Source organism: Schistocerca serialis, chromosome 10, assembly GCF_023864345.2.
Source record: "Schistocerca serialis cubense isolate TAMUIC-IGC-003099 chromosome 10, iqSchSeri2.2, whole genome shotgun sequence".
Lineage (NCBI taxonomy): Eukaryota > Metazoa > Arthropoda > Insecta > Orthoptera > Acrididae > Schistocerca > Schistocerca serialis.
In genome coordinates this window covers 111,034,547-111,052,151 of record NC_064647.1, presented here as the reverse complement: position 1 = coordinate 111,052,151, position 17,605 = coordinate 111,034,547, and the positions used below count along the sequence as shown (strand labels likewise).

Here is a 17,605-nt window from a genome sequence, read left to right as displayed (position 1 = left end):
CTCCAAGCGGCAATATAATCTAGAGAGCTCAGGTGATCATATCTCCTCCAGGATCCATCAAATCTTACAGCAGTATCACATCAAATGTCACATTCTGCAGTACAGTTTCTCTTACAATACATTAGCCACATTTCTGTGACGGTTTTTGACAAATGTTAACATATAGCAGACAATCAACTCGTAAGGCCCAATAGTTCCATCTGGGCCCGTACGCCGCATTGTCGTCGACTTTGTTATTAACTTTGGCTGCTAGATGGCACTAGCGTCTCTGTTGTCCTGTCGGGTTGATTTTCTTCATTCAGTTGTTCGGTTTTCCTTTCCATGATGGAGCCAGTCATAGGGCTAAAACAGTTATAGAAAGCTGCGGCTTGTTAGCAACTCACGAACAATGTTAGAATGTTGTTGTTGCTGTTGTCGTTGTAGTCTTCAGTCCTGAGACTGGTTTGATGCAGCTGTCCATGCTACTCTATCCTGTGCAAACTTCTTCATCTCCCAGTACCTACTGCAACCTACATCCTTCTGAACCTGCTTAGTGTATTCATCTCTTGGACTCCCTCTACAATTTTTACCCTCCACGCTGCCCTCCAGTACTAATTTGGTAACCCCTTGATGCCTCAGAACATGTCCTACCAACCTGTCCCTTCTTCTTGTCAAGTTGTGCCACAAACTCCTCTTCTCCCAAATTCTATTCAATACCTCCTGATTAGTTATGTGATCTACCCATCTAATCTTCAGCATTCTTCTGTAGCACCACATTTCGAAAGCTTCTATTCTCTCCTTGTCCAAACTATTTATCGTCCATGTTTCACTTCCATACATGGCTACACTCCATACAAATATTTTCAGAAACAACTTCCTGACACTTAAATCTATACTCGATGTTAACAAGTTTCTCTTCTTCAGAAACGCTTTCCTTGCTATTGCCAGTCTACATTTTATATCCTCTCTACTTCGACCATCATCAGTTATTTTGCTCCCCAAATAGCAAAACTCCTTTACTACTTTAAGTGTCTCATTTCCTAATCTAATTCCCTCAGCATCACCCGACTGCATTCCATTATCCTTGTTTTGCTTTTGTTGATGTTCATCTTATATGCTCCTTTCAAGACACTGTCCATTCCGTTCAACTGCTCTTCCAAGTCCTTTGCTGTCTCTGACTGAATTACAATGACATCGGCGAACCTCAAAGTTTTCATTTCTTCTCCATGGAGTTTAATACCTACTCCAAATTTTTCTTTTGTTTCCTTTACTTCTTGCTCAATATACATATTGAATAACAACAGGGAGAGGCTACAACCCTGTCTCACTCCCTTCCCGACCGCTGTTTCACTTACATGCCCCTCGACTGTTATAACTGCCATCTAGTTTCAGTACAAATTGTAAATAGCCTTTAGCTCCCTGTATTTTACCCTGCCAGCTTTATAATTTGAAGGAGAGTATTCCAGTCAACATTGTCAAAAGCTTTCTCTAAGTCTACAAATGCTAGAAACGTAGGTTTGCCTTTGCTTAATCTATCTTCTATGATAAGTCCTAAGGTCAGTATTGCCTCACGTGTTCCAATATTCCTATGGAATCCAAACTGATCTTCCCCGAGGTCGGCTTCTACCAGTTTTTCGATTCGTCTGTAAAAAATTCACGTTAGTATATTGCAGCTGTGACTTATTAAACTGATAGTTCGGTAATTTTCACATCTGTCAACACCTGCTTTCTTTGGGATTGGAATTATTATATTCTTCTTGAAGTCTGAGGGCATTTCGCCTGTCTCATACATCTTGCTCACCAGATGGTAGAGTTTTGCCTGGACTGGCTCTCCCAAGGCCGTCAGTAGTTCCAATGGAATGTTGTCTACTCCCGGGGCCTTGTTTCGACTCAGATCTTTCAGTGCTCTGTCAAACTCTTCACGCTGTATCGTATCTTCCATTTCATCTTCATCTACATCCTCTTCCATTTCCATAATATTATCGAGGCGAGGCTCTGAGCACTATGGGACTCAACTGCCGTGGTCATAAGTCCCCTAGAACTTAGAACTACTTAAACCTAACTAACCTAAGGACATCACTCACATCCATGCCCGAGGCAGGATTCGAACCTGCGACCGTAGCGGTCGTGCGGTTCCAGACTGTAGCGCCTTTAACCGCTCGGCCACTCTGGCCGGCCCCATAATATTATCCTCAACTACATCGCCCTCTATATACTCCTTCCACCTTTCTGCTTTCCCTTCTTTGCTTAGAACTGGATTTCCATCTGAGCTTTTGATATTCATAGAAGTGGCTTTTTCTCCAAAGTTCTCTTTAATTTTCATGTAGGCAGTTTCTATCTTACCTCTAGTGAGATATGCCTCTACATCTTTACATTTGTTCTCTAGCCATCCCTGCTTAGCCATTTTGCACTTCCTGTCGATCTCATTTTTGAGACGTTTGTATTCCTTTTTGCCTGCTTCATTTACTGCATTTTTATATTTCTCCTTTCATCAACTAAAATCAATATTTCTTCTGTCAGAATAATGCTGAAAAATTAGACTACAAGGAAATGACGCTTAACAAGGTTTTCTTTGGATATAAGTTACACACGGGGCATAGATTCACGACAGTCAAGTAAATTTTCTTCAGCTATTTATAAACATGCACTGAGGTGTTCCACCAGTTTATTGCCCCAACAAAAGACTTGCTACCAATATGCTGTTGGTCTTCCGACTCGGAAGGTAGATGATTCGCTGCCTAAAAATGGGGAGGACAACAAAATAGGTTTCTACAGCGTTTACATCCACACACATATACATAACCAGCAGCTCACCTATTAAGGAGTCAACATCAATGCATCGCCATTCTGTGACTGTGACAAGGATCAATCAGAAATCTATCTTTTGTTCTCTTGCTGCCGGTGTCAAGTCACATGTCGCTATAATTTTCAGTTATCTATTTACGTATTCGGGAAACGGCCTTGCCGCAGTGGATACACCGGTTCCTGTGAGATCACCGAAGTTAAGCGCTGTCGGGCGTGGCCAGCACTTGGATGGCTCACCATCCAGCTGCCATGAACTGTTGATATTTTTCGGGGTACACTCAGCCTCGTGATGCCAATTGAGTAGCTACCCGACAGTGAGTGTTAAGTTTTATAAGAGAACCAACCTAATAATTTAATATAGACACAATAGTGAGACAAGGAGACCCATTACTATTGAACTGCGCTTCAAAAACAGTTTAAGAGAATACAAAAGGGCAGGTGCAACACAATGTAGGGTAGAACCTGAGCTGTCGTGGTTTGGGGCGTCTTGTCACGGTCCGCGTGGCTACCCTACGCCGCTCCCCCCCCCCCCCCCCCCCCCCCCCAGTCGGAGGTTCGAGTCCCCCGGGCATGTGCGTATGTGTCGTCCTTAGTAAGTTATTTAAACTTAGATTATGTAGTGTGTAAGCTTAGGGGCCGATGAGCTCAGCAGTTTGGCCTCATAAGACTTTACCACAAATTAGAACCTGAACTCAAAGGTTGAATATCACAGGAAGAAGCAGTGAAAAGTGGACTATTAATTTCACCTGACACAAATAAAATTCATTGCCGATGCAAAAACACCACCGAATGAGCTCAAAATTGGCATTAATGAAGTATTTCACGGTAAAGAACTTAAATAAATAGGTAAATAAACCACTCCGTCTATCAGTTCCTCGTCATGAACGAGGGTTTTTTCGGCGAGCATTTGCAGCGTATTCTGTAACATTTCTTCCCCAATTACCATGACTTCTTAGTTGATTGATGATGACGGCTCTGCTGCGATGCGATTACTGTTACGAAGGAGGCTTTCAAAATACACCAGCACATCTTTGAATTGTTGTTTGCAACTTCACTGTGTATAGACTCTTCTTCGATCACATCACTTTCATGCGAAGGGCCCGGATCGCTCTCCAATTGTACCGCCTCCATTTTTCCGTTTGTTTAACAGGGTGTACCAAAGCTCTCACGTACGCACTGATTTTCGACGATGTTATAAGTTGCGCTAGGGACCGCATCTACCTTCTTTCGAAGTTAGCAGGCAACTACGCTGTTAAGCGGCGGCTCGTTTCGGCCCATTCAACATCTGTCCTTCAAGTGTAACGAGCGAGTAACGGAGTTTATATTTCATACATGCCACAGCAAATTTGTGTTCGTGGGGTCTCTATTCTAATTCGAACGTTTGACTTACACTATACGTATTCGTTTCGGAATATCGCTTCTACTTCTTCCGTTAACTATACGTGGTAAACATTATGAAGACAATTAATAACATTTGTGAAGTACAACTTTGTTTGCGGAAAACATAATGATGTTCGAAGTCGCCAGTTTTTCCACGACAAACGACTTTCAACAACTTATTATATGCATAATTGTTGCAACTGATTGCCGGGAATTATATATATATATATATATATATATATATATATATATATATATATATATGTATGTGTGTGTGTGTGTGTGTGTGTGTGTGTGTGTGTGTGTGTGTGTGTGTGTGTACATTTGAATTACCAAAAACAAATACTAAAAAGAAAAAGTTGCATGGCGCGAGATTCGATCCGGTGACCTTCGGGCTACGAACCCGAGCGCTTACAGCTGCGCCACGACGCTGTAGAAAATTATTAATCGTAGAGGGTATTTCACCGCAACGGTTTCTTTTAACTGTCGATTTTCTCGACAACGGCTGAGAAGTGCATCTTGGTGCTTTGCCACATTACACCTCTAGCCATGAGCTTTTATTATACGCAGTATGAATCGAATCTGGATTTCACAATTGGCGGCCTCCCTTGTCAGTGTGGCATCTGCTTTAGCGGGGATCAACTTTATATGATCATTCCATTTTAAATCACTCCTAATTCGTACACCCAGATAATTTATGGAATTAACTGCTTCCAGTTGCTGACCTGCTATATTGTAGCTAAATGATAAGGGATCTTTCTTTCTGTGTATTCGCAGCACATTACACTTGTCTACATTGAGATTCAATTGCCGTTCCCTGCACCATGCGTCAATCCGCTGCAGATCCTCCTGCATTTCAGTACAATTTTCCATTGTTACAACCTCTCGATGTACCACAGCATCATCCGCAATAAGCCTCAGTGAACTTCCGATGTCATCCACAAGGTCATTTGTGAATAGCAACGGTCCTACGACACTCCCCTGCTACGGTCGCAGGTTCGAATCCTGCCTCGGGCATGGATGTGTGTGATGTCCTTAGATTAGTTAGGTTTAAGTAGTTCTAGGTTCTAGGGGACTGATGACCTAAGATGTTAAGTCCCATAGTGCTCAGAGCCATTTTGAACGACACTCCCCTGCGGCACACCTGAACTCACTCTTACTTCGGAAGACTTCTCTCCATTGAGAATGACATGCTGCCTTCTGTAAGATTGTGTCGCAATTCTTGATTCTTCAATCGATTCAGTTCGTTGTTCTTCAGTTTCTCCGCATCTCACGGTGCTCACTGTCGTTCGTGGGGAACTTAAACGTGATTCGCAATCTTCGTCTGTTTCATTTTTTCGCTGTTCTTTTTGTTTTCGACGTGTTGCTACAGGAGTGGCAAGATCTGCTCCTCTCTTAAATTTGGGCGTTGTCTAAAACATAAATCAAATCAACTATTTATTAACAAATACAACGTATACACTTTACACACTTCTCAGACTTTACTTTTATTTTTATTCAGTCACTGCATCACTTTGACTATTCACACTTCACTAATATAGCCGCTCCTCCTTCTTTAAATTTGGTAGGTGAACTTAGATTATTAAATAGAATTATGTCTTGATCGTCTTTTAGATTCTGTAGTTGTTTTGGGTGCTTATTTGGGTTATCTTATTTCTAATTGTGATTTTTCTCAAAATTTATTTTCTTTAAGTATGCTTTCTTTTGTTAGATTTGCTCAAATAAAGGTGTTTGATCTAGAGTTATACTTTGTTTTTATTCACTCACTGCACAACTTTTTTGGTTCCTCCCTTCGTCACTGACAATAACCTGACGTTCGAACTGACCACTACCAATGTGTAGCTTGACCATTGGTGAATATCAGAACATACCAAAAAAGCTTCGAATGGTCTACAATGGTTCAGAAAATTCCACAACGTTCTAGAGTGTTCTGAGATGTTCCACAATTATCTGGGATGTTCCGGCATGTTCCCGTACATTCTGGAATCTTCCCGAATGTTCCAGACTATTCACGAACATTCCATTACATCCATGATCATTGTAGTAGATTCTGAAACATTCTGGAATACTCCCGAACGTTCTGGGATGTTCTTGAAATTTCTAGAGATCGAAACTTCCCAACCCTTCAAAAGTATGCCATTCAGGTAAAAACTAGGACCTTCTTCGTGGATGGAGGATAGAGGGCTATTACACAATATGACTCCCTTGATCGTTCTGGGACTCGATTCTGAGTTTTAGCGGCACGCATCTCGTACATTTACTTTTATAATATATATTGATTATATAATATAGTATCACGTGCTTTGCATTCACAATTCTATGTAATTTTGAAGAAAGGCTTCTTCTGTACATAATTATATTTTCTATATTTTGTTTTCTGTTATCAATGGTGTATATAAAGGAACAATTAATTTTTATACAAGTGATCTGTCATTACATAAACTGTGTCTAACAGTAACAAATGACAGTTCTGTATCGACTGACAGACAACCAAGCGTCGGATTCCTTCAGTCCACTGCCAAGACAACATGTACCGCAAACTGTCGTAAAATTCCCACCTTGTAAACACGCGCTGTCCATCGGTAGCAGCTGAAATCCACACAACACTTTCAAAAAGTTTGAGAATCTAGGCTTATTGACTAATAAAAATACTTCTGTCACTATCATCCTTCATCAGTTACGTAGTCGTCGTCTGCAATGTGGGCGAACCACAACAATGCCTGGTAAACCACTTACACCTCTAGGTTAACCTCAAATTTCACTGTTAACTCAGAATAAGTCTCCCTCACTTACTTTCTTTCCAACAGACTTCCAGTATCATTTTCTGTTATGAATGTTATCCAGAAACTACCTATGTATTGCTCCAATTCACCCTTCCTGTAATACGTTGTTACGTCCTATTGGAATGATAAAACCACTAATTTCTTAACTATAAGCTATTTGTGTGTTGCTTCTATATAGCTACTCCTGTAGCCCATTCTTTAATTCTCTAGATAACGCAAATTAAGTGTAAGATAATTATCGAGATTATAGTAATGTTATCAATCGTTGTACAGGTTTTTGAATTTATTCATTAACAGTCTCTAGGTAATTATTCAAAACCAATCATGTCTTTTAGAATAAATCCCTTTCTACAAAACTCACGGCAATCACGGTTACGCCGGCCAGTGTGGCCGAGCGGTTCTAGGCGCTTCAGTCTGGAACCGCGCGACTGCTACGGTCGCAGGTTCGAATCCTGCCTCGGGCATTGATGTGTGTGATGTCCTTAGGTTAGTTAGGTTTAAGTAGTTCCAAGTTCTAGGGGACTGATGACCTAAAATGTTCAGTACCACAGTGCACAGAGCCATTTGAACCATTTGAATCACAGTTACTTCCTTCTATTACAAAGCGGACAAACCCACACCACATATCGTTATGTGATAAATTTAAATATAGCAGACCCTTACAAAATATACTAAGATAAACTCGCAAAATATTCATACATTGTCATTGGATACCCTCCATTGTTATAATTGATCATTTCTGTCAATAGACATTCCATGCTTTACCACAGAATGTATTCGTTCATTGTGCACTGCCGTCCAGCAAGAGGAGCTACAATTTCAGGGCGAATAGTAATCTTTTATAGCATTGCATGCTGTATTCCGGTCCGCAGTTCGTAGTTTAGTGTCGAACGTTGCTGCCTCCGGATTGCGGGGCTCCAGGTTCGATTCCCAGCCGGGTGGTGGATTTTCTCTGCCGGGGGACTGGGTGTTTGTGTTGTTCTCATCATTTCATCATCGTCATTCGTGACAGTGGCTAAATTGTATTGTATAAAAATTGGACTGTGTAAAAATTGCGACTTTTTACGGGCGCGCAGTTCAGCACCCCACAACCAAACATCATCATAATATTATATCCACGTACTTATTACGTGCTTTATTAGAAGCAGCACCCAAAACTAGGACATTTGTATCCTTATTATTCATTTCTGAATCCAGTATATAAAATAGACAACCACAACTCAAGGTAGGTTCCTCTACTACTACTACTACTACTAGTACTACTACTACGACATCAGATTTAGCCACTAAATGCACATGTTTCATCATTTGAAGTTCTTGTTTAAAAATTACTGAATTATTTTTAAATGGTTTTCTATTCTCTTATCTATCATAGTCCATTCTCATTAAAATACAAAGTGACAGTTTATTGTCAATTAGGCAGTTTAAATTTTGAAGTACATCTAGGTTAAGATTTGGTACGACCGATAAAGTTTGATAAAAGATAAAGGTATTAATTGTTATTGGTAATCACATTTCTTCCTTAATAGCAAACCCTTTATTGCTGTTATACCTATGACAGGGATCATTGTGCACAACATTTAATAAGTATTGTTAGCATTAATTCTGGAATATTAGGAATCTCTCACCACTTGAATCTAAGTGAATATAATCCTCCATTCCAAAAATCTTACCAGGTACTATCACTTTCATTTGTTCTTCTGTGCTACTGTTTTCCTCCTCAGTAATAACTTTTGAAAAGACATCACATGTGTGATGGCTACCACTTTTTCTGTCTGTGGACTTATGTTGTAATGCTATGTCCTGAAGACTGGTCCCTGCTTCAGAACATGCATTGTTGTCCCTCTACTGGTCTACTTACACAACCTTGTTTTTTTTATTTGTGTTATAAACAGTATTTTTATCCTTTTCCTTTGTTACTTTGTCTTCGAGTTTTACAATACCTTTAACTGTTCTTACATCAGAAACAAGGGGCTACCGATTTCGATCTTTATTATTGGATTGCAAGTCTTCCTATTCTTTATTTAAATGTCTAATCGTACCATGGAAGTAAAAAGTTCAGTTACTCTTGACCACCCACAATACCATATATCTTTCCTTACACAGTAGTGTAGTCTATGGACCAACAGTTTTATTGAAAGGTTTTCCTCTGTGGGACCATCTGAGTACTTAGATTTTCTTAAGTGCCATTCATTATATTTCTTGTAGCTACTCAAACTATTAATGTAGTACCTAGGATCCAGTAATTCAGGATTTGGCTCCTCCTGTGTATTTTATGACCTGTGCTTCTTTTTAAGCTTGTCTACAAAATCATTCCACAAACTGTTCGATCAAACAGTCATGTCTAAGATTTTCTTATGCATTTCCATAAATTCTTGCTCAGTGAAATCTTTAATGTGTGTTAAATCCCTAGTCACCTCTCTAAACTGTTCAGTAATCTCTTTTATTTCTAAGTCATCTGCTCAAATTGACATTGAAGCTTGTAACTGAGATAGTCTATTATCGGTTTCTAATTTTTCATTTACACTGGCCCTTGTGTGTTCATCTAATTTCTGATACTTGGTTTCCAATACAGCAATCGTTTGTGCATTAGTCTCTGCTATCACCTTTTCAAATCTAACACTTTGTGTGCCTGTGTTCATTACCTTGAGCATATGTATTGGCATTAGTACTATCTAATCTAGTACCTTGAGCTTCAATCCTTGCGTTCAGTTCTTTTAATTTAGTATCTGTTCGGTCGCTAAATCATTCGCTTCAACTCGTCAAACGCTGTTTAATCTGTTGTTCCATGCTTGTGGTCAGTATCGATAATTAGTTATTAAATTTTTAGTTTAAAACTTATATTCTGTTGTATGCAACTGCCACATCATATGTATAACTTTTGGCACTCAGATCACCTTATTTACCCTACAACACAAATCACAACAAACAATAAAAAGTTAATTCAAGTTGGCTTTGACACTGTTCATCAAAAATGTTTGCATGTCTCTCCACATTCCAACAATGGCAGGAAAAACCAAATCGCTGTGTTGGCCGTACTGCGTTGCTGTAGGTTGATGAGTAACAGATGTGATTACTGCTTACTGCTGGGGTGTCATTGAGGAAACCATGGAGCAGTGATGTACTTTTCGTTGTTCTGGCAGTTTTCTGAAATGTAGTATTTAAAAGCCTTCTACAGCATAATTGTTGCCAATTTATACAATTTGTATTTACTGACAAGTTATTCCATTTTCTTTTCAGATATGAACGCTCATTTATTTCGCCATGAAATCAGTGCGGTAGCGTTCAATACAATGGTACAAGAAATACCTATCGATAAATTTTCTCGTCATGGTTGTTGATCTCTTAGTGATCTGTTTTTAATATAAACTTCACGCCCAAATTCCATTTATTCTCAACATAGAATGTAATCTGGGTTCGGCAAGAGGGCGCCAGGGTGAAGTGTTACACACTCTGCTTCGAGAAATGCCTGTCTTCAGACTGTGAGTGCTGTTACTCTCAAATTCTGAACTGCTGCATCTTGAGCAACTGTTCAAACAAACACTGTAGATCGGAATGATGTGGACTTCTTCACTGTTGCAGTTGTGTGCTGGGATCTGGAAACTTTGCAACATTTTCCACTTCTTACTAAATAATAGAAAGCACTTCTTCTGAACACAGCTATATTGCGTCTTTCATTACAATAGGTGAATATAAAGCAACACGCATACAGTCAATATGACATTACATGACCTCTGTCTGTTGTTGTTGTTGTTGTTGTGGTCTTCAGTCCTGAGACTGGTTTGATGCAGCTCTCCATGCTACTCCATCCTGTGCAAGCTTCTTCATCTCCCAGTACCTACCGCAACCTACATCCTTCTGAATCTGCTTAGTGTATTCATCTCTTGGTCTCCCTCTACGATTTTTACCCTCCACGGTGTCCTCCAATGCTAAATTTGTGATCCCTTGATGCCTCAAAACATGTCCTACCAACCGATCCCTTCTTCTAGTCAAGTTGTGCCACAAAGTTCTCTTCTCCCCAATCCTATTCAATACCTCCTCATTGGTTACGTGATCTACCCACCGTATCTTCAGCATTCTTCTGTAGCACCACATTTCGAAAGCTTCTATTCTCTTCTTGTCCAAACTAGTTATCGTCCATGTTTCACTTCCATACATAGCTACACTCCATACAAACACTTTCAGAAACGACTTCCTGACACTTAAATCTATACTCGATGTTAACAAATTTCTCTTCTTCAGAAACGATTTCCTTGCCATTGCCAGTCTACATTTTATATCCTCTCTACTTCGACCATCATCAGTTGTTTTACTCCCTAAATAGCAAAACTCCTTTGCTACTTTAAGTGTCTCATTTCCTAATCTAATTTCCTCAGCATCACCCGACTTAATTTGACTACATTCCATTATCCTCGTTTTGCTTTTGTTGATGTTCATCTTATATCCTCCTTTCAAGACACTGACCTCTGTCTAACATTAACAAATAACAGTACTATGCCTATTAACAGATAACTATGTGCCGTGTGTCTTCCGTGACCTTACACCCCTGTCATCGCGTGCACTTTAATGACTTCTCCAACACTCAGAGCCAGGATGCCACAGCACGGAACAACTGTGAAGCCATCAGGTACCACAAAGCATAACATCTTGAAGACTTTCGTCGCCCATCTAGTTTTATATGCGCAGACGATTACGAAACTTCCCAGTAACTTGTAATTCTAAACTACTTAACTAATAAAAATACTTTTTACTCATACATTCACCATTCGTCAGTTAGGTAGACATGTGTAGATGTGTGTGTGTGTGTGTGTGTGTGTGTGTGTGTGTGTGTGTGTGTGTGTGTGAGAGAGAGAGAGAGAGAGAGAGAGAGAGAGAGAGAGAGAGAGAGAGAGAAGAGAGTGTGTGTGAAACGATCACTAAGAGATAAGAAGCAAAAAAGACGAAAGGATACATCCCCTTGAAAATGGAGATACAAGTAAAATATTTTTAAATATTTTCAACATTTCACGGCCCTGTCAGCAACAGTACAAATATTAATTTTAATTTTAAAAACCAACAGTCTCAGTTGCAAAGTGTACCTAGATTTACCTAGGTTTCAGTCGGAATAACCCAACCTTCTTCATAATAAAAGTAAGTACCGTTTGTAGATAGTGGACATCGTCAAGATAATACTAAAAATCCGTACATTATCGTCGGACTGAAAAAGCTTATCTGAAACTGCCTCGGCCCCGCTTCGCGACCGCGATGCGGCAGCCGCGAGTGCTGTACTCAATAGGGCAGTAATGTTGTCCATGATGGCAGCATCTTTACACATCAGTGATAGGAAGCATCTGATTGACTGCTGTTGTCGTCTCACTCTGCTGTTATATAGTGCACTGCTGAGAGATGACGGTGTGGTATACCAGGGCCCACATGTTCTGTACATATGAACAGGCAACAGGCTGTGAGTGTCTGGCAGGCCAAATGTACAGGGAAAAATATTCCCATCGATAGCACCCAGACAATAAATTGTTTGCAACAGTGTTTTGTACTCACAGTTCATGTCAAACAGGCTTCTTTACAGGAACGGGTAATCATGAAAGATGACCGCTCCTGGTGCATACGTGGGCCTTGGAGGGGAAGGTTTTGAGCACTATATGATCCTGGTTACAGAAGAATGCTGAAGATTAGATGGGTAGATCACATAACTAATGAGGAGGTATTGAATAGAATTGGGGAGAAGAGGAGTTTGTGGCACAACTTGGCAAGAAGAGGGGACCGGTTGGTAGGACATGTTCTGAGGCATCAATGGATCACAAATTTAGCATTGGAGGGCAGCGTGGAGGGTAAAAATCGTAGAGGGAGACCAAGAGATGAATACACTAAGCAGATTCAGAAGGATGTATGTTGCAGTAGGCACTGGGAGATGAAGGAGCGTGAGTCGTGCTTGGGTAGCTCAGTTGGTAGAGCACTTGCCCGCGAAAGGCAAAGGTTCCGAGTTCGAGTCTCGGTCCGGCAAACAGTTTTAATCTGCCAGGAAGTTTCAAAAGAGATGCCTGTTTTTATGAATAAATTTACTGTACAGTACTTCTTTTTGGAAAATAAACATGTATAGTTCGATTATCCGAACAAACCAGTTTTCCGAACACCCATGTCCCCCAATTACTTCGGATAATCGACGCTCTACTGTATTCGGCGCACACTGTACATCGTGCGTTGTTGAACATGGCCCTCCACAACAGACAGCTCATATGTATTCACATGTCGACCCAACGACGACGTCGGTTACGATTTCAGTGGGCACGGGGCCATCGGGATTCGACGTCGATCAATCAAAACATGTCGGCTCTTCGGGTGAGTCACATTTTTGTTCTACGAGGTCGCTGGACGTCTCCACTGACGCACTCATCGAGCTGAACTGCGCGCCACGGGCGCTGGCTGGCGATAGCTCAGGAAGACAGCCTCTTGTGCTTGCACGGAATCTGTGGTACCGTACAGAGATGGGTAAACTTGCTCATCCCTGGGAACTGGTTCACTGCTGATCGTTCTTTTTTTGGGAACCGTTCATTTTTACTCGTTCACCGTTCATATGTGCTTGGTATATGGTTCTTATGAAAAACTGAAAACTAGTAGTGTAGGTGACTGAAGGATGGAGGGCACCAAGAGGGGGCACTTGCCCCCTCTGGAGTATAGAGTTTTTATTCATTACAGTATTCTTACACACTTTTAGAAGTAATTTCTGTGATTCTGCGGAACTTCTCGTTTAGCCAACCGTAGCCTTGTGTGGCTGATCGCAGGGAAATAATATAAGGTGGCGCACGGAAAACCGGCCCCGAGTACAGACTGCTCGTCAATTACTGACGATGTGTTGCCCGTTACGAGCAGATACAACAAGCAGACAAACATGTAATAATTAGGCAGTGAAGAAATAACAAGCTAATGCAAGCAACAATGGCGAAACAATCGATGACGATGTGTAGAGAGCTGGAGAAGAGAACATGAAAATCTCACGCGTCGCGCATGGGCTGTAGCCCATGTAGTCTTGTAAACCTGTTGGTGACTGTTTCCCGACTTATTAGATCACAAGTGTCATATATAAAATTCTTCGTTTCGACTTCCACTACATAGCTATGCTACGCCGTAAACAATAATCGTTTACACCCTATATATACTTCACGTTGTCTGTGAGTTCGTAGGGGAAATAGAGACTTTATGAAAGCATAAAATAAAATGTGGTTTTCTCATACTTGCGTCACACGCATAGTAAAAATTAGGTTTTTATGTTGCATTATTAAACTTAATGCAGCAATAATAATAATTAAGTTCGCAGTGACAAAGTTTTTGGTTTGAAAGCTCCTTCTGAACAAATGTTTTTGAGATAGTAAGTAAAGACGATTTTATGGCAATCTATGTCTTTTCAAATGGAGAGGCACCACTTTTCCTACTGAGCCAAAATGACCCACAACCCACTCTTTTTTTTTTTTTTTTTTTTTTTCAAAGAAACCAAACTAGCAGGTAATGCAAATTGGAAAATAGAGCCTTCCTAAATGTAATGTTTTGTATATGAAAGATACACGAAAATCGTTTTATATTAATTTTCTTTCACTAAAAATTAAGCAAATTATTGAAAGTTAGCTGCTAAATCAAGTCGACGAAACCAAAAAATATATGAATAACAAAAAAAACTTGCCTTGTTGTAAGTATGTCTTCTGCTGTTCATCGATATAATAAAGTGAGCTGATATGCCCTTTTGTTACCTGAAAAGACGTACCTACTACATACAACGTAATTTTTATGTAATTTACGTAACTATAAAATACTTTTTGATTACCGGTCGTGGACGCTGAATAGCCAGAACCAAGTGAGAGAACAGTTTGGAACACATGTAAAATAGGGGAGCCCAGTGAACGAAACGAACAACTGGATGCTGAACTAACTAGGAGCAGTCGGCAGTGGAACTGAGACAGGTGGTCATGCGAAAAACGACGAGTGCGGCCGAGGGAGACCGAGACTGAGACGAGCACGCGACCGAGGCTGGAAAGAGAACTGCCGAAATGACCGCCGCGACCGAAGTGAACTATGAACCGATCGTTCCGTGGAATTCGTTCCTCGGTCCTTGGTGAACCGTTCCTTTGGACCCGTTCGTTCGCGAACTACCCATCTCTAGTGCCGTAGTAATCAAAGACATGCTGACAGCTACGAACCACCTGCATCCCTTCACGCGTCTTCCCCGATGGAGATGCCGTCTTTCAACAATATGATGGTCCGTGTCTCTGAGCCAGAACAGTGCTAAAGTGGTTTGAGGATCATTATAGTCAACTCATATTGATTATTGAGATAGTTAGGGGAGACGAAAATTTAATAGTCATGGGGAACTGGAATTCGATAGAGGAAGAGAAGGAAAAGAGGTGGGTGAATATGGACCGTGGGGTAAAGAATGAAAGAGGAAGCCGCTTGGTAGAATTTTGCGCAGAGCATAACTTAATCATAGCTAAGACAAGGTTTAAGAATCACAAAAGAAGGTTGTATAAATGGAAGAGGCCTGGAGCCAATGGAAGGTTTCGGATAGATTATATAGTGATAAGACAGAGATTTAGGAACCAGAGTTTAAACTGTGAGACATATCCAGGGTCAGATGTGGACTCTGACCACACTCTGTTGGTTATGAACTGTAGATTAAAACTGAAGAAACTGGAAAAAGGTGTGATTTGAAGGAGATGGGACCTGGATAAACTGACTAAACTAGAGTTTGTACAGAGTTTCAGAGAGAACATTAGTGACCGATTGACAAGAATGAGGGAAAGAAATACAGTAGAAGAATACAGGGTAGCTTTGAGAGATGAATTAGTGAAGGCAGCAGAGGATCAAGTAGGTAAAAAGACAAGGGCTATTAGAAATCCTTGGGTAACAGAAGAGATATTGAATTTAACTGATGAAAGGAGAAAATATAAAATTGCAGTAAATGAAGCACGCAAAAAGGAATACAAACGTCTCAAAAATGAGATCGACAGGAAGTGATAAAGGGCTAAGCAGGGATGCCTACTGGACAAATGTAAGGTTATAGAGGCGTAAATCACTACGGGTAAGATAGACAATGCCTACAGAAAAATTAAAGAGACCTTTGTAGAGAAGAGAACCACTGGCATGAATATAAAGAGCTCTGATGGAAAACCGGTACTAAGCAAAGAAGGGAAAGCAGAAAGGTGGAAGGAATATACAGAGGTCCTATACAAGGGCGATGTACTTGAGTGCAATATTATGGAAATGGAAGAGGATGTAGATGAAGATGAAATGGGAGATATGATACTGCGTGAAGATTTTGACAGGGAGTAGACAACATTCAATTAGAGCTACTGAGAGCCTTGGGGGGAGGGGGGGGGGGGCGGGGGGGGGGGGGGTGGACCCAGCCATGACAAAACCCTACCATCTAGTGAGCAAGATGTATGAGACAGGCGAAATACCCTCAGACTTCAAGAAGAATATAATAATTCCAATCCCAAAGAAAGCAGGTGTCGACAGGCGTGAAAATTACCGAACTATCAGTTTAAAAAGCCACGGCTGCAAAATGCTAATGCGAATTCTTTACAGACTAATGGAAAAACTCGTAGAAGCCGAACTCGGGGAAGATCAGTTTGGATTCCGTAGAAACACTGGAACACGTGAGGCAATACTGACCCAACGCCTTATCTTATAAGATAGGTTATCGAAAGGCAAACCTACGTTTCTAGCATTTGTAGTCTTGGAGAAAGTTTTTGACAATGTTGGCTGGAATACTCTCTTTCAAATTCTGAAGGTGGCAGGGGTAAAATACAGGGAACGAAAGGCTATTTACAATTTGTACAGAAACCAGATGGCAGTTATAAGGGTGGAGGAGCATGAAAGGGAAGCAGTGGTTGAGAAGAGAGTGAGACAGGGTTGTAACCTATCCCCGATTTTATTCAATCTATATACTGGGCAAGCATTGAAGGAAACAAAACAAACATTTGGTGTAGGAATTAAAATCCACGGAGAAGAAATAAAAGCTTTGAGTTTTGACGAGAGACAGCAAAGAACCTGGAAGAGCAGTTAAACGGAATGGACAGTGTCTTGAAAGGGCGATATAAGATGAACATCAACTAAAGCAAAACGTGGAGAATGGAATGTAGTCAAATGAAATCAGGTGATGCTAAGGGAATTAGATTAGGAGATGAGACACTTAAAGTCGTAGATGAATTTTCCTATTTGGGGAGCAAAATAACTGATGATGGTCGAAGTAGAGAGGATATAAAATGTAGACTGGCAATGGCAAGGAAAGCGTTCATGAAGGAGACAAATTTGTTAACATCAAGTATAGATTTAAGTGTCAGGAAGTCGTTTCTGAAAGTATTTGTATGGAGTGTAGCCATGTATGGAAGCGAAACATGGACGATAAATAGTTTAGAGAAGTAGAGAATAGAAGCTTTCGAAATGTGGTGCTACAGAAGAATGCTGAAGATTAGATGGGTAAATCACATAACTAATGAGGATGTACTGAATAGAACTTGAGAGAAGAGTAATTTGTGGTACAACTTGACTAGAATAAGGGATCGATTGATAGGACATATTCTGAGGCATCAAAGGACCACCAAGAGATGAATGCACTAAATAGTTTGTGGATATTCAGAAACAAATATTAGATTGAATTCTGTAATACTAAATGA

General features: G+C 40.5%; 1 non-coding gene across 1 annotated transcript; it reads left to right on the top strand.

The window, feature by feature from the left end:
• Positions 1-12,870: 12,870 nt before the first annotated feature.
• Positions 12,871-12,945, top strand: Trnas-cga (transfer RNA serine (anticodon CGA)). The gene has a single exon. It is a non-coding gene; the product is annotated as a tRNA-Ser (tRNA).
• Positions 12,946-17,605: the final 4,660 nt, after the last annotated feature.